General features: G+C 46.2%; 1 protein-coding gene across 9 annotated transcripts in view; it reads right to left on the bottom strand.

Annotated features, from left to right (window-relative positions):
* LOC140429750 (adhesion G protein-coupled receptor L3-like) overlaps positions 1-22,581 on the bottom strand; it is a 1,506,492-nt gene that overhangs the window by 505,349 nt on the left and 978,562 nt on the right. The gene's annotated exons all lie outside the window — the stretch shown is intronic.

A 22,581-nucleotide genomic window follows, 5' to 3' on the forward strand; every position in this document is an offset into this window, starting at 1 on the left:
GCAGAATTTTAAGTAAGATTTTCAAATATGACTTTTTGACAACGGAATTTGAAACCACTCATGTGGAAACTAGAGTTCAGTGAGACAAGGTGGCTCATGGCATATGATTCATTGGGGGAGAGGGGGATTCTGAGGAGAAAGTCACAGGCACTAACTTGGGTTCAGAACGATTGTGAGAATTTGACCACAGCCAATCTGTGTGCTTAAAAGTGAATGTGTTATTGGGACCACTGTAACTTGAGATGTACTTCGTAATCAGTGTTAATCTTAAAATCTGTGTGTGTTTGTTAAATTAAAAGAGGAGCAAAGGAGTATTGTATTGTAATCCAATTTTCCATGTTTAATAAATGTTTTTTCTTGTTAAAATTAATTGGTGATCCTGTAACGTTCCTCCACATTTTATTTTATTTTTTAAAAAATGTAAATGTTTTGGGCTGGAATTCTCCGGTCATTGCAATTCAATTGCCCCACCGGCAGTGCATCCCCGCCAGCTTGTTTCGCGGCCACGTTACAATGGGAAATTCCATTAACAAGCGGCAGGAAGATAGAATCCCATCATGAGCGAACTGCGCAAGGCCGAGAAATACGTGGTTTGCAGACCGGAGAATCCAGCCCATGGTCTTTTGAGCCATTCTGGGATATTCCCATCCAGTTATATCATCAACTGGGCTTGGGAGGGGGGGGGCCTCCTGCAATATTTTGAAATGTGGACCAAGGGTTATTGGATGCTGGTTAGTGGTATTTTGTTGAGATATTTATTGTTAAATGATGGGATCTGTAAATCCTTAAAAGGAGTAAGTGGGGTCGCGATGTACTGGACAAAAGAATTGGAGTTACTGTGAGGTACAGATTAGAATCTAAAATGGAGTTTGAAATTGCTCAGACTTTCCTAAAGATGCAAGATGTAACTTTGACTGGTTTACAGAAAGTAACAAAGAGTCAGTTAACTAAATTGGCAGATAAATTAGAGTTGGGATTAACTGCAGAGGTAAGGAAAGCTGATATTGAAAGCATTGTGAGGCATTTCGAAAAGTGAGGCAATTAAATTATCTAAAATTCAGTTAGAAATGTAGGAAAAAGAAAGGGAAAAAGAAAATGAAATAGGAATGAAACAACTTGAACTAGTGGGGATGTTTAAATTTATACAAGCTCTTCCAAAATTTGAGGAAAAGGATGTGGAAGCTGTTGGGTGTTCTGGTTCACAAACAAGCCAACAATGCTGGAAGTGGTGTCACGTTATTTTATTAACTGTTCAACTATGCTAACATACTGTAAACGTGGGTATAAGCAATACCAGCTTAACTGTGGACCCTTTCCTATCACTAGCTATGGTGAGGCACTCAGCACATGGTGAATGTCTGTGATGCAGGCTGTGAGTTCTGTGCTCTGAGCTGGCTGCTGCTAGAATGAGCGGGAACTCTCCTGTCCCCTGTCTTTATAGTGCTTGTGCTCTCACTGGGTGATTGGCTGCGGTGTTATGTATGCTGGTTGGTCCTACTGCATGTCCATCAGTGTGTGTATGTGATTGCACCATAATGCACTGATGTATATTATGACATCCCCCTTTTTTACAAAGAACATGTGCCTATGTGAGAATAAATAACGTGTAATGAGTGTATCTGACCATGTGTGTGCAGTATTTACATAACTATGTACATGAGGCTAGTCTATATATACGGGAAGGTGCCTGGTGCAGAGAAAAGAAAATCAAGGTGTTACACCAACAACAAAACTAATAACGAATGCTATAGACAAACTAGTGAAATGCTGAAACAGGATGAAAGAACAAAGCATTGAGTCCAACATTGTAAGGCTCATAAATCAAGTCTCTGAGGTCGGCGACGAATTCGGGTTGACCGCCTCAAGGGTGGGTCAGGAGCCACCGGCTGAGGATCGGTGCGGGCCACGGCCAAGTAAGGAGGATGCAGAGTATCTGGGAGCTCTACAAAGTCCAGGTCAGGGACAACAAGAGGGTGTGGCACCGGTGGAGAATCGCGTAGCGAGCGTGGAACCAGACGAAGGGCACGCCGATTGTGGCGGCGAATGGAGCCATCAGGCAGACGAACCAGGAATGAGCGGGGAGCCATCAGCCGAAGAACCACAGCAGTCGCAGACCAGCCACCCTCCGGAAGATGGATTCGGATGTTGTCACCTGGCGCCAGAGCAGGAAGATCAGTCGCTCGAGCGTCATGCGCCGCCTTGTGCTGCGCGCGAGACTGTTGCATCCACTGAAGGATCAGAGCATGGACGAGGTCTGGGGCGTGAATGGACGGTACAGTGGTCCTGAGGGTGCGACCCATCAGCAGCTGGGCTGGTGACAGGCCCGTGGACAGTGGAGCCAAGCGATAGGCCAGCAAGGCGAGGCAGAAGTCGGATCCTGCATCAGCAGCCTTGCAGAAGACCCTCTTTACGATGTGGATGCCCTTTTCTGCTTTGCCATTTGACTGGGGGTGCAGGGGACTGGACGTCACGTGTACAAAGTTGTACCTGCTGGGGAAGTTAGACCATTCCTGGCTCACAAAGCAGGGGCCATTGTCCGACATCACAGTGAGTGGGATGCCATGACGAGCAAAGGTCTCTTTGCAGGCACGGATAACAGCCGATGACATGATGTCGTGCAGGCGTACAACCTCGGTATAGCGGGAAAAATAATCAACTGTGAGAACATACTCCTTGCCGAGCGCATGGAACAGGTCCACGCCTACCTTAGACCAAGGGGACGTGACCAACTCATGGGGCTGAAGGCTCTCCCGTGGTTGGGCCGGCTGGAACCACTGACAGGTGGGGCAATTGAGCACAGTGTTAGCAATGTCCTCATTTATGCCAGGCGAGTAGACAGCCTCTCGGGCCCTCTGTCGGCACTTCTCTACGCCGAGATGGCCCTCGTGCAGCTGCTCTAAAACCAGGTGATGCATGCTGTGTGGGATCATGATGCAGTCCAGATTCAGGAGGACGCCATCAACGACTGCCAGATCGTCTCGAATATTATAGAACTGCGGGCATTGTCCCTTGAGCCATCCGTCAGTCATGTGGCGCATCACACGTTGTAGCAGGGGGTCAGCCGCAGTCTCACGACGAATGTGGGTTAGGCGTTCATCCGTGGCCGGCAGATTGGCGGCCGTGAAGGCCACATCTGCGTCGACTTGGCAAACGAACCCCTCTGGGTCGGACGGAGTGGTGACTGCCCTGGATAGAGCGTCGGCTATGATCAGGTCCTTTCCTGGTGTGTACACGAGCTGGAAATCGTATCTCCGGAGCTTGAGCAGAATGCGTTGTAGGCGAGGGGTCATGTCATTGAGGTATTTTTGGATGATGCCGACCAGCGGGCGATGGTCGGTCTCCACAGTGAACTGGGTAAGGCCATACACATAGTCATGGAACTTGTCGACACCGGTCAACAGGCCTAGGCACTCCTTCTCGATTTGCGCAAAGCGCTGCTCTGTGGGGGTCATGGCCCATGACGCATAGGCAACAGGGGCCCATGACGAGGCGTCACCTCATTGCAGGAGCACCGCCCCTATGCCAGATTGGCTGGCGTCTGTTGATATTTTCGTCTCCCTTGCAGGATCGAAAAACGCCAATACTGGGGCGGTGGTCAGCTTGACCTTGAGCTCCTCCCATTCACGCTGGTGGGTGGGAAGCCATTGGAAGTCCGTCGTCTTCCTAGCTAGGTTGCGGAGAGCCGTGGTGTGGGAAGCGAGGTTAGGGATGAACGTTCCTAGGAAGTTGACCATTCCTAAGAACCGGAGCACCGCCTTCTTATCCGCCGGCTTCTGCATGGCCGTGATGGCTGCCACCTTGTCCGCATCCGGCTGCACACCCAACCGGGAGATGTGGTCTCCTAAAAACTTGAGTTCGGTCTGGCCAAAAGAACATTTGGCTCTGTTGAGGCGCAGGCCTTGGTCCCATATTCGCTTAAAGACGCGTTGGAGGCGACTGATATGCTCCTGTGGGGTGGTGGACCAGATGATGATGTCGTCCACATAGACGCGCACACCCTCAATGCCTTCCATCATCTGCTCCATGATGCGGTGGAACACTTCAGATGCTGATATGATTCCAAATGGCATTCTATTGTAGCAGTACCTGCCAAATGGGGTGTTGAAAGAACACAGCTTTCTGCTGGACTTGTCCAATTGAATCTGCCAGAAGCCCTTTGATGCACCCAGCATGGTGAATATGTTGGCTCGAGCCATCTCGCATGTGATCTCCTCACGTTTGGGGATAGGGTAATGCTCCCGCATGATGTTACGATTTAAATCCTTTGGGTCGATAGAGATCTGGAGCTCGCCGGAAGGCTTCTTGACGCACACCATGGAACTGACCCAGTCGGTTGGTTCAGTCACTCTGGAAAGCACTTCTTGGTCCTGGAGGTCCTGCAGCTGTTGCTTGAGGTGGTCCTTGAGGGGTGCTGGGACTCTGCGAGGTGCATGAACCACAGGCTATCTTCCTGGTGTCCTATGCATTCTCCCTGTCCGTGGCCTCGAGGAAGAGATGGAAGCGCTGTTTAAATATCTTCCAATTCACCCCGAGATTGCCAGCGATGCGGAGCGGCGGCGGCGGGTTGATGTTCTCCATGCTGTTGGATGCCGGAATGCTGAGAAGTTGCAGGTAGGTCTCACAAGTGCTAGATTGCGGCCTATCCTTGTACCATGTCGTGTTGGGTGTTCTGGTTCACAAACAAGCCAACAATGCTGGAAGTGGTATAATGCTATTTTATTAACTGTTCAACTATGCTAACATACTGTAAACGTGGGTATAAGCAATACCAGCTTAACTGTGGACCCTTTCCTATCACTGGCTATGGTGAGGCACTCAGCACATGGTGAATGTCTGTGATGCAGGCTGTAAGCTCTGTGCTCTGAGCTGGCTGCTGCTAGAATAAGCGGGAACTCTCCTGTCCCCTGTCTTTATAGTGCTTGTGCTCTCACTGGTGATTGGCTGCGGTGTTATGTATGCTGGTTGGTCCTACTGCATGTTCATCAGTGTGTGTATGTGATTGCACCATAATGTACTGATGTATATTATGACAGAAGCATTCTTTATTTCTTTTGAAAAGATAGTTAAACAAATAAAATGGCCGAAAGAAATTTGGAAATTACTTTTATTAAGTAGACTGGTAGGTATCTGCATCATTGTCAGAAGATCTATAAGGTGTGGCAATGGTGGGAAGAAGGGGTAGACTGGGTTAGGATGGAGGAGGAATCCTGTAGTGGGTCCAACTTAAGGGCTATGGTGATGGCAGCGTTGCCAATGGCGTCGAGCAGATACTCAGGGAGCCCGGTGGTGCAGTCCAGGGTGAAGATCTGGAATCAGCTGAGGAGGCACTTTAGGATGATGGGGATGTCGATGTTAACGCCGTTGTGTGAAGATCATGGTTTTGTGCTGGAGGTGGATAGATGGCACGTATAGGAAGTGGAGAGAAGTGGGGCTGGTTAAGCTGAGGGATTTGTATCTGGAAGAAGAGTTTGCCATTATAAATGAATTGAAGGAGAGGGTAGAGCCCCCGAGAGCGAGTGAGTTCAGGTATCTGCAGGTAAGGGACTTCGCGCGGAAGTTTGGAAAGAGTTCCCCAGGTTGCCGAGGTACACCCTGTTGGAGCGACTGCTGCTTCCGGATGTGGAAGGGGAGGGCAGGATTGGAGACATATACAGGTGGGTGGGAGAACAGGGAAGTGAGCGGGTGGTGAAGATTAAGGAGAAGTGGGAAGGGGAGCTGGGAGGGAAGATAAACTGGGGAGTATGGAGTGAGGAAATGTGAAGTGTAAAGGGACCTCCTCGTGCATAAGGATGAACCTGATATAGTTCAAGGTGGTGCACAGGGTACATATGACGTGGGAAAAATGAGTGGGCTCTTTCAGGGGTGGCAGAATTGTGTGAGAAGTGTGGGCGGGGACCAGTGAATCACGCACATATGTTCTGGGGCTTCCCAAAGATGGAGAGATTCTGGGCGGGAGTGTACATAGCGCTAGCAAGGATAGTGGGGAGGAGGTTGAGCTGGACCTTTTGGTGACAATATTTGGAATATCGGAGAAGCTGGAGCTGCAGGAGGGGAGGAAGGCCGACGTTGTGGCCTTTGCTACTCTGATTGCCCGGCAACAAATTTTATTGGAGTGGCAGTCAACATCGCCACCGGGGGTAACGGCCTGGCTGGGTGACCTATGTGACTTTCATCAGCTAGAAAAGATCAAATACGAGTTAAGGGGATCAGCAGAGGGTTTTGAGGCAAGGTGGGGGATGTTCGTGACCATGTTTGAGGTGTTGTCTGTCGTAGGGCGATGACGGGGGGGGGGGGGGCGAAAAAAGGGAAAAGTTTGTACAAACTGCAAAGTTGTGTGTTGGGAAGTTTGGGAAGATGTTAAAACATGCTGCTGTGCATAGGGACCTGGGTGTGCTGGTGCACAAGTCGCAAAAAGTTGGTGTGCAGGTGCAACAGGTGATTAAGAAGGCTAATCGAGTTTTGTCTTTCATTGCTAGAGGGATGGAGTTCAAGACTAGGGAGGTTATGCTGCAATTGTATAGGGTGTTGGTGAGGCCGCATCTGGAGTATTGTGTTCAGTTTTGGTCTCCTTACCTGAGAAAGGACATATTGGCACTGGAGGGAGTGCAGAGGAGATTTACTAGATTGATTCCAGAGTTGAGGAGATTAGATTATGACGAGAGGTTGAGTAGTCTGGGACTGTACTCATTGGAGTTTAGAACGATGCGGGAGGATCTTATTGAAACATATAAAATTATGAAGGGAATAGATAGGATAGATGCGGGCAGGTTGTTTCCACTGATCGGGGAAAGCAGAACTAGGGGGCATAGCCTCAAAATAAGGGGAGGTAGATTTAGGACGGAGTGTAGGAGGAACCTCTTCACCCAAAGGGTTGTGAATCTCTGGAATTCCTTGCCCAGTGAAGCAGTTGAGGCTCCTTCTTTAAACGTTTTTAAGAAAAAGATAGATACCTTTCTAAAGAATAAAGGGATTTGTGGATATGGTGTACGGGCCGGAGAGTGGAGCTGAGTCCACAAAGATCAGCCATGATCTCATTAAATGGCGGAGCAGGCTCGAGGGGCCAGATGGCCTACTCCTGTTCCTAGTTCTTATGTTCTTATGTTTTCCGAATTGTTTGTGTTGTAATATTTCATATACGTTTGCAATAAAATAATTTAAAAAAAAATAATGTCAGAAGATCTGTAGGTTATGTAGTGAAAAATAGTATCCTTGGTTCATGTGAGTTGGTTGCGGAGGCGTACAGGCAGAAATTTCAAAATGCAAGGAAAGACCCTGGACAAACTCATACTGAATCTAAAGATGTGCAGGTTAGGTGGATTGGCCATGATAAATTGTCCCTTGGTGACCGGGGATGTGCAGCTAGGTTATGGGGTTGTGGAAATGGGGAGGAGGTGGGTATGGGTAGAGTGCTCATTTGGGTCGGTGCGGACTCAATGGGCCGGATGGCCTTCTTCTGCACTGTAGCGATTCTATGAATTTGAGAGGATGAAGCCAAATCATTTTGACCGTTCGATGTGGGCGTTACAGATAGCGAAAACATATGAAGCCCTGAAAGAGTTGATAAGTTAGAAGAATTTAAAGATTCAATTTCTTTGGTTATTAGAACACAAGTTAAGGAACAAAAGGTTAGAACTGCTAGACCGGCATCAGAGCTAGCTGGTGTTTATGGACGGGTCCATACAACTAAACCTTTTTCCTTCATCCTTTTAAATATGAGGACAGAAAATGGCTCGGAGGAGGAAAGGAAGCTAGCGCTATGTACACTCCCGCTCAGAATCTCTCCAACTTTGGGAAGCCCCAGAACATATGTGCGTGATTCGCTGGTCCCCGCCCACACTTCTCACACAATTCTGCCACCCCCTGAAAGAACCCACTCATTTTTCCCACGTCAAGAAAATAAATGGCTATTAAACTGTTGCAGTGGGACAGGTGAAACTGCTCTTTCAGAATCAATGAGAAAGGGAGATAGATCTCAAGATAGTTCAGAGAATTATTTGAGTACTGGTGAAGGAAATCTGGCTAATGGAGGTTCTGGATGTTTTGTTTCAAAGGGAGAAATTTTCACTTATTCGTTGAACGAAATAAGTAAACACATTAAAATTTTAACATACAGGAGAACAATCATTGACGGTAGCTGATGATACAATTTGTATTCCAGGAAGTTTTATGAAGGAAAAAGTATTAATACAGGATATTAATGGAAGGGATGAATCTGTTTCTTTGTGTAATGTTAACCTAAGAAGTAATTTTAGAAATTGAATTGTTGCAGTGGGAATTATTCCTAAATTCTCAATTGGAGATAAATTACCTATCTTAAGTAATGTAGAGACAGTAATGTAATGACAACTGTATTTTAACAGGTAATTGGTCATGGTGATTTTAACAAGTTTTTGAAAACTACTGTGGAGAAAACTGAGACACTTATTACAGATAACAAGCAATTAAAGAAAAACCTGATTAACAGAATATCAATTTCCACATGTGAAAGCGGTGATTGCAAATGGAAGAAAAAAGAACTGATGGGAACAACAGAGTCAGTCAGGAAAAGTGGAACATTTGACTAAGGATTTGAACTGTCTTAAAGGATAAACTTGGAAAAACAAACTTGGCAAAAGTTGATCTTCAGCTAAAACTTGGTGACCTTCAAGCTCAGAAGTATTTATGAAGTATTGTGGAAAAAGCCTTGAACAAGAAAAGGAGGTTCTGGTAAATCAGAATAATTGGTTGAATACAGAATTAAAAAGCAAAACTAATGAACAGTTAGAACTGTGTTGTGAGAAGAACAATGAGATTTGTGGACTTCAAAGCAAAATGGATGAAATGAAGACAATAATGGATGGTTTGGAGTGTTGCAATTCGAGAATAAACACTTAATGTGAAATACTGCCACAGTTGGGCAAGTAACTGATCCAAGTAATATTACTGATGTATCAAGGTCAGTAACCGGCAATACGAAAACAACTGAAGTACCTGCAAATTGTGTATCATCAACCAGAAGTACTGAAATTGCAAAGTGATCTTTCTGAGTCAATGACTTTGATTTAAAAATGCTTCGCAGTATACCACACAAGATGTAGTAGTTGGAAGAAACACAAGTGAACAGTTTGCCAAAGACCATTCAAAAAGCCCCATGTCATTTACATGTTTAATTTGGTGGGAGAGTCACTAATCACATTCCAAATGCCTGTCTTTGACGTGCAACAAAAAGGAAACCAAGTATGACCAAGGTAGGTTTTTATCTGCACTGTTTGTATTACTGTATTTGCCACTAGTTCTTTATATCTTCCATTACTTAAAAAAGGAAACAGCTGGTTCTGTTAGTAAATGCATTATCCAATATGGAGCTAAGCCAGGAAAGCCTACAAGATTCCAGATTACATTGCTCATCTGTGCTCTCATCTGATCGCAACATCTGAAGGTCAGAATTGATCTCCATGTAGGTGGGGTAGGCAGGGGGAAGCATCTGTCAAAGCCCTCAGTACAACTCCTGTACTGTGAGTCTCACAAGTGAACATTGGGCCAAGGAAGGATCTGTCCTGGTTATAATGTTTTACAATTGACAAGTCTGCCAACTTTGATGGTCAGGGGAAATTGAGTCACTAGTGGAACAGTTCCTCAATGCGAATAATCACCTTCAAAATAAGGGACTATTTGTTGAGGATGCTGATGAGTTTACACAGATTTGTAGATGTTCAAGTGCTTGAATGTAATGAGAACTAATAGTCAGACTTGTCTTTTTTGGGGAGGGGGAGGATTTGAAAACTAAAACCACAAAGTGGCTACCTATTCTTTTTCAACGAATCACACAAACAGGAGATGCCCAGACCTGCTCAAGGTGATCATTCACCAAACTGTATCTCGGTTTCTCCCAAAGTATTAGGTTTCAGTATTCAATGTCTTCTCCTGGATTCCTGCTACTTTGGCACCGCATGGGTCAACCTGGCATACATACATCCACTTCTGTCCACCTGCGCTAACACATGGCAAAGCTTTAAACTCCCAAAAGGTACAAAACTGAAGGTGCTGCAATGCCAGTGAACTTGCGACACACACCACCCTCAGCTAAGTGATCAGATTTATTTGTTATTTGCCTGCTATTCATTAGCATCCCTTATAGGTTGCAACAAAGCAGCCAAGAATAAAACAAGTATGTGAAGTTTATTGCAGCATATCCCAATTGCATATCGAAAATGATTAGCGGTATGGTTACTAATATTGCCACTTTGCTGTCAGTGTGATTTCAGAAATGAGCACAAAGATCAACATAGATGACAGACTACTCTGAATAGTTGGCATTGCATTTACAAAGTCAGGATGAATACAAATGAAGGAAAAAAGCCAAAAACAGTCTAACATCAAATCAATGAAACGGAACAGATCTCCAAGTTTGAGAGACCTGACAAAAAATTCACACATTGTTTCAACTGAGATATTCAGACAGCAGAATGTTAAATACAGGGCAATGAAGATGTATGTATCACTGTTTAAATTCGCAACTATGCTAGCCCAATAAATCACAAGCAATCAGTTACAAGCCTTTTAGGGGGTCTTGTCACTGGGATTGGGCAATGAAGATTACAGCATGGCCCATCAATCCTACACTGGACTGGGCAGCACCTCAACTGGCAGGAAGATGGAATTACAGTGAAGCACGTTTCTGTCGGCAGGTCCATTGTAAACTTGCACACATTGGCACATGCTACCATATGCCCTGTCACACCAGAAACTCATTTCTTCACCTCATCTGACTTTCAGTGTGGTCATATGTGTACGTCCAGGAACGGATTTGTAATCCTTCAGTACGAATCGCAACATGTGACACTCATCACTGGGAGACTGCATCAGTATATGGAATTAGAACATAGAGCATAGAACGATACAGCGCAGTACAGGCCCTTCGGCCCACGATGTTGCACCGAAACAAAAGCCATCTAACCTACACTATGCCATTATCATCCATATGCTTATCCAATAAACTTTTAAATGCCCTCAATGTTGGCGAGTTCACTACTGTAAATGGAAAAGGTGAAACTGAAGTGCATGCTAATTCAACACTTTGAAATATTTTAAATACGTAGCTAAGACCATATCAATTATGACATGAAAAAACAGAATATATGACTTCAATATCTGGACTCAGATATTACTGTATGGGTTCAGTTAACTCCTCCACGAACCCCTTGACTCCCCATTTGGATTATTACAAGAGACTGTTTATTGTGAAGAGAAATATCCCTCAAATGCAATTTGCTAAATATAACCTTCAGGATACAATAGTTTCCTATGGGCAGTTTTGCAGATTCCAAGCATCCACTCTACTTAGCTTTTGGAATTTCAGATGGGATCTGCTAATGGTTGAAGGGATGGTAAGTCTTTTAGGTTTTGATCTCAGCAGACAATGATGAAAATACTTTCAGTGAAACCCTTGTAGAAAGGAAATTAACTCCCAGAAAAAGGGGAAGGCAGAAAAACCCACTACCTCTAATGGTTCAATCATAACAAGGTGCCCTCTATTCTTTGGATTATACTAGAATGCAGTGTATTAACTGTTCTCTCCTATTTCTCATATCTATGTTTGGTCTCAGCGACATCACTTGAAAACACAGCATCGGATTTTACGATTCATTCATGGCATGTAGGCATCATTGGCAAGGACAGCCAATAATGTCCATCCTTAATTGCCCTTAAAAAGATAATAGTGAGCTACATCCTTGAACTGCTGCTTCCACTGTTCAGCATATTTGTAGACTATCTTCTTATTAGTGATGCTTCGTGCTGCTCCTGGCATGCGCTCCTACAGACTTCATTGAACGGGGGTTGATTCTTTGTCTTGATGATTATGGTAGAATGAGGGATATGCTGAACCATGAGGTCATCGATTTATGGCTTAATACAGTTTTGCTGCTGCTGATGGCCAAACAGTGCTTCACGCATGCCCAGTTTTGAGCCATACATCTGTTCTTACTCTATCTCCTTTTACATATTGGGAATCATAAAATCCTACAGTGCAGGAGGCCATTCGGTCCATCGAGTCTGCACCAGCCCTTGGAAAGAGCACACTATACAAGCCCATGCATCCCCCTATCCCCGTGACCCTACTTAACCTTTTGGACACTAAGAAGCAATTAAGCATAACAAATCCACCTTACCTGCACATCTTTGGACTGTGGGAGGAAACCGGAGGATCCAGACAGACACAGGAAGAAAGTGCAAACTCCCTGATCGCAAGAAACTGCAGAGTGTGGTGAACTCAGCCCAACGCATCACACAAGCTTGCCATCCTCCCATTGATTCGGTATACACCTCCTGCTGCCTCAGAAAGGCAGACAGCATTATCAGAGACCCCTCACACCCAGGCTTTGCCCTCTTTCAGACCCTTCCATCAGGCAGAAGGTACAAAAGTCTGAAGACCCGCACATCCAGACATAGGAACAGCTTCTTCCCCACAGTTACTAGACTCCTCATCGACTCTCCCTTGGACTGATGTTCCCTTTAAGAACACTATTCATAATCATAGAATTTTCAGTGCAGAAGGAGGCCATTCGGCCCATCGAGTCTGCACCGGCTCTTGGAAAGAGCACCCTACCCAAGGTCAACACCTCCACCCTATCCCCAGAACCCAGTAACCCCACCCAACACTAAGGACAATTTTTGGACACTAAGGGCAATTTATCATGGCCAATCCACCTGACCTGCACATCTTTGGACTGTGGGAGGAAACCGGAGCACCCGGAGGAAACCCACGCGCACACGGGGAGGATGTGCAAACTCCGCACAGACAGTGACCCAAGCCGGAATCGAACCTGGGACCCTGGAGCTGTGAAGCAATTGTGCTAACCACTATGCTACCGTGCTGCCCATAACATCCTATGCTGCTCTTGTTTGGCCTTGTTCCGCACTGTAACCAATCACTATTTGTTGATGCATCTCTGCCAATGTACTCTGTCGACTATTCTTTTGTCTACTATGTACGTACTGTGTACGTTCCCTTTGCCGCAGAAAAATACTTCCCACTGTACTTCGGTACATGTGACAATAAATATTAATCAATCAATCCACCTGAGGCCAGAATTGAAAGTTTGTATGAAATTAGATGGGATAAATGAGGGAGAAAATGGTATGGTGTTTAGGATCTTTGGAAGGTAACAAATCCCCATGCCCAGATGAAATGTGTTTGAGGCTAATGGAAGAAATAACAGAAGCTCTGACCACCATTTTCCATTTCTTTCTGGCTACAGCTGGGAGACTGAAACACTGTTAGGGTTATACCATTGTTCAAAAAGAGAGAAAGGGACAGACTGACTTAATAAAGACAAGTCAGCATAATCTCAATGATGGCTAAATTATTGAAAAAACATCTGAAACGGTATCGATTGTCATTTGGAAAGATATGGATTATTCAACAAAATATGTGAAGCGGAGGACTGACTGACGGTCTACACATATGCTGAACATAAGGGCAATTGATTGAATTTTCTGAGGAAGTAACAATGCGGGTGACATATTTGATACAATCTGCATGGATTTTGGTAAGACTTTTGACCAGGTCAAAAGTCTTACCAAAATCCATGCAGATCAGGTAGATCAGAAAATCCATGCAGATCAGGTAGATCAGAAAATTAGAATCTCATGGGTTCCAGGAGAACATGGCAAGTTGGATCTAAAATTGGCTCAGTGGCAGGGAGCAAATGGTTATGGTCGCTGGGTGTTTTTGTGATTGGAAAGCTGTTTCCAGTGGGTCAGGAAGGCATATGTGATACTTTCCTTCATTGGCCGAGGCTAGATTATAAGGGCAATTTTTACTAGTATAAACATTAGTTCGAACAGAGCTGATTACAATTCAGATCATCGCATTGCAAGATTGTAATTGGACTAGAAGGGTACAGAAGGGATTTGTGAGAAAGTTGACAGTTGTTTTCTTTGGAACAGGAGAGGCTGAGGAGAGGCTTAATTGAGGTGTATAAAATTGTGAATGGCCTAGATAGAATGGATAAGAAGGATCTTCTTTCCTTAGCAGCAAGGTGAAAAACCGGGGTTTAGATTTTAACTCTTAGGATAAGAGCGAAGCTGAGGAGTAATTTGTCACCCAGAGAGTTGTGTGGGTCTGGAACACCCTGCCTGAATGGGTCGTAAAGCTAGAATTCCTCATTGCATTTAAAGTTTTTTTTAAAACTCTTTGATGTGTACTTGGGTAGCTGAAGCCTACAAGGTTCCAGACCAAGAGCTAGAAGCTGGAATAAGCCCAAATGGCTCATTTCAATTAGCATGGATGCAATGGAAGAAGTACCCATATGTGCCGTAAATCTTTTTATAAATGCAAATTGTTGTTGTATTGTAATATAATTAGTTTTGATACAGGGGCAATTAAATATATACTCTACAACGCATTGACCTCAACTTGCTTTTACATTGAGTGTATCATATACACCCAAACAAAATCAGTTCTGAAGAATCAGTTGTAGTTCACTTTGGTTATGCCACAAGATTCTGGACACAAATGAAGTGACTATCTCAAACATAAAGAAAAACTAAAGGTAACGACACTAACAAAACTAGACACACCCTGCAACCATTAATTGTGGTTTAATAAACAAAGGCATAAAAACTTCCTATTTACAACTTGCCCAATATCATCAATCTCTTAAAATGATATGAAAACCAATGTAAAATTTTTAAGTTAATTTAAATGACCTAAGAATATGCTGTCAAATTCATTCTAGTTAAGACACTGACTTTGATTGTCAGCACCAATTGAACATAGCTGAAGATGCATTGACAGTTTATTGGATGTGGGACAAAATCCATTATTCCACTCCTTTTCCCCTTAAATACTAAATGTAATTCAAGAATGCTACAGTCTCTGATCAATATTAATATTCGTATCTCATACACAAAGCTGTTTCTATGGTAACTTCATTGATTTTAGACACTATCAATTTTCTGATAAATTACTGGAATAGAAACTATATTCAAGGATCGTTTTCTGGATGGTTGGGTGGATTGTGGTGGCTGGTTTGATAGCTGGAGTTATTTTTCCACAAAGTGAAATTCATTGCCTTAAATCAGGACTAAAATGGGTGATGTATGAATCAATGGAAAGGCGGTCAGATGGATGAAGACATAGTTTGGCTCCCACAAATCAGGACCAAAATGGTTAATGACGTATAGCGATCAAGGTATAGCAGCATTTACGGTCTTGTTTATTCACCTTCTTGACAGGGCTGAATGTAGACAACCTTAGAAATTGCAGACTGTCAGTAACACAATTCAGGATAAGGCTAGGGCATCTAGGGCAATATCACAGCTTGAAGTAACATCACTGGTAACAGTCAAAAGATCGGTCAAATAGATTGTAGAGAACTGAACGCCACACTGTGAATCAAAGTAATAATAACCAATCTCCTCAATCTTTTGAACCTTTAGGGAGTTTCCCAAATTTGGGCTGGAGTTACTAAGAATCACTCATTTTGACACTCCTCTAATCTACTCCAAAAATCTACCTCAACACCACCGCACTCGGTTCCGCTCCCCGATTGCTGTTTTAAAAATTTATATTTAAAGATTCATACTTTTTCTATAAGCACTCTGGATTATGCTAACACTGCAACATGTTACCTGTTCCTGGTTTTAAGATTCATGGTATTGGACTGGAACAGTTGATTATCTGACTAAACCTGGAAATATAACTACTGCGGGGTTGTGGACTATTTCTAATAATTTTCAACTCTAAGAAGTGGTTATGTTCAAGTTCTTCCAAATTACTACCCTTTTCTCATGCTAAGACAAAGAAACTCACATGCAAAGAACTCTAAATTCGAAGAGTCAGACAAAATAGCTTAAAATGGCACATTGTTCAAGAGTATAAGGAGTTCACTTTGATGAGCACAACATCCTGCTTCAGGGAAAAAGGCCACACAAAAACTTTGTTCGGAAGCATAACTTGAAGATATACCAGATCAAATTAAAACCTTAGAGTGGCTGTCTTCCTAACTAATCACCATTTTGATGCTGCTTTTTATCAGCAATACGAGATGCTCAAAGTGAAGGCTTGGTGGGAAATTATCACATCAGCCTCAGAAACACAACTAACAGCTCAAGGTGGGAAATCCACAGCTTTTGCAATTACACTTTCTTTATTTCATTTTAGAACATTCTTTCCAAAAGAACATTTACAGATAGTTTCACTGTGGCCTTATGCTGTGTACTGAGAAACTTTGTAATGAATTAGTTTTTATTAAACCAAGTGTATGTATCGAAGCGATCTACCCGAATGGGAGCCAAGTCCCGAAATGTCACTTAGTCCTATTTTTTGCACTGAGGGGCTCTGCTTGTCGGATCTCCTCAGTGTAGGGAGAGAGCGGGACTCCATTTCTCCCCATCTCTCGATCCTCCCTTCCCGACGTGACCCCCGAACCCTCCCCAAGCCTCAACTCACTAATCAGGCGGTCCTCAGGACCTCTCTGTTCCCACACAGGGTACTCCTGGGCCCAATCTGCAACGCTGGGAAAATGCCAGCTTAGTAACCTGGCATATTAATTCTATGGAAGATAGAGAGCAATTCAAAATTGATGTAAATATCCAATACCTTCCCCTCTCCCACCCAGGTACTGGAAACTAATCTATCCTGTATCCGCTGTGGCGGCAGCAGCGGAAATGCCGGCACCTGTTTTCTCAGGAAGACTCGCACCTGCAAATACCTAAAACCATTCCCTGCTGGCAATTTAAATTTATCCTCCAAAGCTTTCAAGCTAGGAAAGCTCCAGTCTACAAATAGATCCCCCATCCTTCTAATTCCTGCCCACTGCCAAGTCCGGAATCCGCCATCTAGCATACCGGTACAAACCTGTGGTTATTCTAAATCGGGGTCCAAATCGATGCTCCCTCCCCTCTCTTATATCTCCTCCATTGCTCCCAGAACTTCAGAGCCGCCACTACCACCGGACTTGTGGAGTATCAGGCCGGCGAGAACGGGAGAGGTGCCGTTACCAGTGTTCCCAAACTGGTGTCTTTACATGACGCCGCCTCCATCCGCTCCCATGCCGACCCCTTCCCCACTACCCACTTCCTAATCATGGCTATATTAGACCTGCAGTAGTAATTGCAGAAGTTCGGCAGTGACAACCCACCCTCCCCCCGACTGCGAAGCCAGAAATAATCTTATTCACCCGCTTGAAAAAGGCCTTAGGGATGAAGATGGGGAGGCACTGAAAGACAAACAGAAATCTGGGGAGGACCGTCATTTTCACGTTCTGTACTCTCCCCGCCAGTGAAAGCGGGAGCATGTCCCATCTTTTAAAGTCCCCTTCCTTTTGTTCTACCAACCGGGATAGGTTTAACTTGTGCAGTGCCTCCCATTCCCGGGCCACCTGCATTTCCAGATATCAAAAGCTCTTCCCTACCATTCTAAGCGGAAGCCCTTTCAGTCTCTTCTCCTGTCCTCTTGCCTGGATCGCAAACATCTCATGTTCAATTTATACCCCCAAAAATTGCCAAATTCTCCCAAGATACACATTACTTCCCCCATCCCCTCCAACGGGTCAGAAATGTACAAGAGCAGGTCATCTGCGCAGAGCGAGACCCGGTGCTCCACCACCGCCCCCGAACCAGCCCTTTCCACTTCCTAGAGGCTCTTAACGCCATGGCCAATGGCTCTATGTGCAGAGCAAACAGTAACGGGGAGAGGGGGAACCCTTGCCTTGTCCCTTGCTGTAGTTTAAAATACCCCGTCCTCAGCCGGTTCGTACGCACACTCGCTACTGGTGCCTGATAGAGCAACCGCACCCAGTCAATAAAGCCCTCACCAAACCCAAACCTTCCCAGCGCCTTCCACAGTTAATTCCACTCCACCCGATCAAAAGCCTTCTCCGCATCCATCGCCACCACCACCTCCACCTCCTCTCCTTTTGAGAGCATCATAATAACATTTAGAAGCCTTCGAACATTGGCCTAGAGTTGCCTGCCCTTAAGAAATCCCGTCTGGTCTTCCCCTATCACCCCCAGGACACAGTCCTCTATCCTTGTGGCCAGGATGCAGTTTGGCATCCACGTTCAGTAGAGAAATCGGCCTGTATGACCCACATTGCTCCGGATCCTTCTCCCGTTTCAGGATCAATGAAATCTAGGCCTGTGACATTGTTGGGGGGAGGACTCCCTTCTCTCTTGCTTTGTTAAATGTCCTCAGCAGCAGTGGGCTCAATATCTCTGAAAACCTCTTATAGAATTCCACCGGGTGGCCGTCAGGCCCCGGGGCCTTGCCCGACTGCATGCCCTCCAGCCCCTTGATTATTTCCTCAATCGGGGCTCCCAGCCCCTCTACCAGGTCGCCCCCCACCCTCGGGAACCTCAACTGATCCAGAAACTGCCTCATCCCCTCCACCCCAGCCAGGAGCTCCGAATCATATAATTTACTATAAAAGTCCTTAAACACCTCATTCACCCCTACTGGGTCCAGGACAGTATGACCGTCTCTACTCTTTACTTTACCTAGCTCCCTGGCCGCCTCTCTTTTCCTGAGCTGGTGCGCCAACATTCTGATTGCCTTTTCCCCATACTCATAGATTTCCCCCTTGCCTTCCTCAACTGTTCCATTGCTTTCCCTGTGGTCAACAGCCCAAACTCCACCTGTACCCTCCGCCACTCCCTCAGTAGCCCCGCGTCCACGGCCTCAGAGTATCTCCTGTCCCCCTGGAGTATCTCCTCCATTAATCTATCCCTCTCACCCGTTTATGTTGTCTCTGTGGGCCCGTATCGAGATTAATTCCCCTCTGACTACTGCCTTCAAAGCTTCCCAGACCGTCGTTGCAGAGACTTCCCCCGTATCATTTGTTTCCAGGTAGTTCTGGATGGACTCGTTAACCTGCCCACAGATCGCTTCAACCGCTAGCAACCCCACATCCAGCCTCCACAGCGGGCGTTGCCCTCTCTCCACACTAACCCGTAGATCCATCCAGTGCAGGGCATGGTCCGACACTGCAATTGCCGAGTCCTCAGTATCCACCCACTACGGTATTAGCGCACTGCTCAGAACAAAAATGTCGAGGCGAGAGTATACCTTGTGGACATGTGGGAAAACTCCTTCGTCCTCAGCCGTGCAAACCTCCATGTGTCTACGCCCCCCATCTGTTCCATAAAACTCTTCAATTCCTTTGCCGCAGCTGGACTCCTCCCCGTCCTGAATTTTGACCGGCCCACTTCCGGATCAATGACTGTATTTTTTTTTTGGAAATATATTTTATTCAAGTTTTTCGATCAAAAAGAATTTTCCATTTTTACAACTTTGTAACAAAATGTACATTGACCAATATTTAAACAATATATTAAACTAACAACAAGTGCAGAAAAAGAACAAGAAAAGAGAAATAATAATACTGAAAAAATAAATATAAACAACTAGGATGGAAAGAAAAAAAAAAACCCAAACACCGAATACACCCCCCCCCCCCCCGGGTTGCTGCTGCTGTCTTTCCTGTTTTCCCTTATCGCTCTGCGAGATAGTCAAGGAACGGTTGCCACCGCCTGGTGAACCCTTGAGCCGAACCTCTTAGTGCGTATTTTATTCGCTCCAATTTTATAAACCCTGCCATGTCGTTTATCCAGGCCTCCACGCCCGGGGGTTTGGTTTCTTTCCACATAAGTAGAATCCTTCGCCGGGCTACTAGGGACGCAAAGGCCAAAACATCGGCCTCTCTCTCCTCCTGCACTCCCGGCTCTTCTGCAACCCCAAATATAGCTAACCCCCAGCTCGGTTCGACCCGGACCCCCACCACCTTGGAGATCACTCTTGCCACACCCACCCAGAACCCATGCAATACCGGACATGACCAGAACATGTGGGTGTGGTTCGCCGGGCTTCCCGCGCACCTCCCGCACCTATCCTCCACTCCAAAAAATCTACTCAGCCTTGCTCCCGTCATATGCGCCCTGTGTAGAACCTTGAATTGGATCGGGCTAAGCCTGGCACACGAGGACGAGGAAGTTACCCTACTTAGGGCATCTGCCCACAGCCCCTCCTCAATCTCTTCCCCCAGCTCCTCCTCCCATTTACCCTTCAGCTCCTCTACCATCGTCTCCCCCTCGTCTCTCATTTCCCTGTATAGATCGGACACTTTACCTTCACCGACCCATGCCCCCGAAATCACTCTGTCCTGGATCCCTTGCACCGGGAGCTGCAGAAATTCCCTCACCTGTTGCCTCGCAAATGCCCTCACTTGCATATATCGGAAGGCATTCCCAGGTGGCAACCCGTATTTTTCTACCAATGCTCCCAAACTCGCGAACGTCCCGTCCAAGAACAAGTCCTTCAACTTCCCAATTCCTTCTCGCTGCCAAGATTGGAATCCCCCATCTATCCTCCCCGGGACGAACCTTTGATTGTTCCTTATCGGGGACCACACCGAGGCACCCGTCACTCCCCTATGTCATCTCCACTGCCCCCAAATCTTCAAAGTCACCCCCACTACTGGGTTTGTGGTGTATTTTTTCGGGGGGAACGGTAACGGCGCCGTCTCAGACTCGGCAGTGCCAGTCCCCCTCTGTCCCTACTGCGCTGCAGGAACCCCTCTTTACCCTCGTGGTCTTTCCAGCCCACACAAAGCTCATAATACTCCTGTCCACTTTCTTGAAAAAGGCCTTTGTAATCAGTATGGGGAGGCACTGAAACATGAAAAGAAACCTCGGGAGGACCACCATTTTAACCGCCTGTACTCTGCCCGCCAATGACAGGGGCACCATGTCCCACCTCTTAAAGTCCTCCTCCATCTGCTCTACCAGTCGCGTCAAGTTAAGTTGATGCAAGGTTCCCCAGTTCCTGGCCTCCTGGATCCCTAGATATCAAAAATACCTTGCTACTCTCCTCAGCGGCAGATCGTCTATCCCCTGCCCTGTTCCCCGGGGTGCATCACAAAAAGTTCACTCATATTCAATTTATATCCCGAGAACTCTCCAAACTCCCTGAGTGTCTGCATTATCTCTGGCATCCCCTCCACTGGGTCCGCCACATATAGCAGCAAATCATCCGCATATAATGACACCCGATGTTCCTCTCCTCCTCAGAGCACCCCCCTCCACTTCTTAGAGCCCCTCAGCGCTATGGCCAATGGCTCGATTGTCAACGTGAACAGTAACGGGGACAGGGGCCACCCTTGTCTTGTGCCCCTATGTAATCGGAAATAGTCGGATCGTTGCCTGTTTGTAACCACGCTTGCCACCGGGGCCCCGTACAGGAGCTGAACCCATCTGATGAACCCCTCTCCAAATCCAAATCTCTTCAGTACCTCCCACAGGTAGTCCCACTCCACTCTATCAAATGCCTTCTCTGCATCCATCGCCACCACTATCTCCGCCTTCCCCTCCGGTGGGGGCATCATCATCACCCCCAGCAACCTTCGTATATTGGCATTCAATTGCCTCCCTTTAACAAACCCTGTCTGGTCGTCATGTACCACCCCTGGGACACAGTCCTCTATCCTTGTCGCCATCACTTCGGCTAGTCACTTGGCATCTACATTTAGGAGGGAGATGGGCCTGTATGACCCGCACTGCAGCGGGTCTTTGTCTCGTTTCAGGATCAACGATATCGTCGCCTCCGACATTGTCGGGGGTAGTGTCCCCCTTTCCTTAGCCTCATTGAAGGTTCTCGTCAGGAGTGGGGCCATTCGGTCCACATATTTCCTGTAAAATTCCACCGGGAACCCATCTGGTCCCAGGGCCTTTCCTGCCTGCATGTTCCCAATTCCTTTAATCACCTCCTCCTCCTCAATCTGCGCTCCCAAACCTGCCACCTCCTGCTCTTCAACCCTCGGGAACTCCAGCTGGTCCAGGAAGTGTATCATTCCCTCTTTTCCCTCCGGGGGTTGGGACTTATACAGCCTCTCATAAAATGACTTAAACACCCCGTTCACCCTCCTCGCTCTCTGCTCCATCCTTCCCTCCCCGTCCCTAACTCCTCCGATCTCTCTCCCGCCCCCCTCTTCCTAAGTTGTTGGGCCAGCAATCGGCTCGCCTTTTCCCCATATTCGTATTGTATTCCCTGTGCCTTCCTCCACTGCATCTCCGCCTTACCCGTGGTCAGCAGGTCAAACTCCGTCTGTAGTCTCCGTCTTTCCCTGTATAGCCCTTCATCCGGGGCCTCCGCATATTGCCTATCCACCCTCAGAATCTCCCCAATCAGTCTCTCCCTTTCTTTACCCTCTTGTTTCCCAGTGTGCTCTTATGGAAATCAGCTCCCCACTAACCACCGCCTTCAGCGCCTCCCATACTACTCCCACCTGGACCGCTCCATCATCATTGACCTCTAGGTATCTTTCAATACATCCCCTCACCCTTCCACATACCCCCTCGTCCGCCAACAGTCCCATGTCTAATCTCCAAAGTGGGCGCTGCTCCTTCTCCTCTCCTAGATCCAGATCCACCCAATGTGGGGCGTGATCTGAAACGGCTATAGCCGAATATTCCGTTCCTACCACTTTCGGGATCAGCGCCCTTCCTAGGACAAAAAAGTCTATCTGGGAGTACACTTTATGGACGTGGGAGAAGAAGGAAAACTCTTTACTCCTCGGTCTAGCAACTCCTCCCATCTGCTCC

The sequence above is a fragment of the Scyliorhinus torazame genome, chromosome 9 (genome assembly GCF_047496885.1).
Source record: "Scyliorhinus torazame isolate Kashiwa2021f chromosome 9, sScyTor2.1, whole genome shotgun sequence".
Lineage (NCBI taxonomy): Eukaryota > Metazoa > Chordata > Chondrichthyes > Carcharhiniformes > Scyliorhinidae > Scyliorhinus > Scyliorhinus torazame.